The sequence below is a fragment of the Vombatus ursinus genome, unplaced genomic scaffold, assembly GCF_900497805.2.
Source record: "Vombatus ursinus unplaced genomic scaffold, bare-nosed wombat genome assembly UNPS02015288.1, whole genome shotgun sequence".
Taxonomy (NCBI): Eukaryota; Metazoa; Chordata; class Mammalia; order Diprotodontia; family Vombatidae; genus Vombatus; species Vombatus ursinus.
Genome location: NW_020955066.1, coordinates 78,834 through 80,040, shown reverse-complemented (window position 1 = coordinate 80,040; position 1,207 = coordinate 78,834).

Here is a 1,207-nt window from a genome sequence, read left to right as displayed (position 1 = left end):
CTCTCTCTCTCTCTCTCTCTCTCTCTCTCTCTCTCTTTCCATCTCTGTCTCTGTCTCTCTCTCTCCCCATATTGATAGACAGACAAATAGATGGATAGATAGATGTAGATAAATAGATATATACTAACATTCATATTGCACCTACTGTATGGCAGGCACTGCACTTAGCACTTTACAATAATTATCTCGTTTGATCATCACAACCACCCAGGAGATATGTCCTATCACTATCCTCATTTAACAGTTGAGGAAACTGAAGCAAACCCAACCAATGGAATCCGCAAATGACCTGGGTCCCAAAGATTGCTTGGTGCTAAACTGGCTCTTCCCAGACCTCCCGGTGGTCTGCTTTACTAATCTTTTGGAGCTCATAAAGTTATAGCTATTTCTAATCAGCTTCACCTTACAGAAAAAAGACAAAAGAAATTGACACCCATGTTCACGGACTACATATCAACCTCAGATGGAGAACAGCTGAGGCTTCTCCCTTTACCGGATTGTCTCTCTTCTCGGCCTGGAATTCCATCAAGCAAGAATGAATCAAACCTGAAGAGACAGGCTATTCAACTATTCAACTAGTACCCTTTGAATAATCTCCAATTCTGGCTAAATCAAAAAGGCCTTCTCTCTACCAGACGGTTAGCAGACTGGAACCAGTTACAGAATGTCTATATATGATCCACTTGGAGGAACAAGGCATTTACATGAGGTATAATCATGCGTCATCGAAAGTAGGCTCCTCAACTTCTTCATATTAGCCAAGCATATTCTCTATGTGCCGAGTGCTATGCTAAGTGCTAGTGCTGCACATCCAAGTGAAGGAGACTTTATATCTTCTACCCTCAGGGATCTTATATCTCCATAAGAGAAGATAATAAATGAAGAGGAGCTAGAAAAGGGGTGAGAATGGCAACATGATACATGAATGTCCAGACAGTGGCATGGAAGCCTAGTTTCAGGCAAGATGAGCCAAAAGCTCCCCTGCCCAAGCCCTCTGTCCCAGGATCAGAGTCCAAGATTCTACTGGAGGCAACACTGTGTAGATAGAGATGGTATAAGTCTGTCCCTACTCAACTAGACTTGCCCTCAATCGGCAGACCCATGAACCATTACTAACTCATACTCGAACTCTTTAAACTTTGTTGGAACTACCAGAATTCAACTCATATTCTTCCAGAATCACTGTCAAAAACTCAGAATTGGGGCA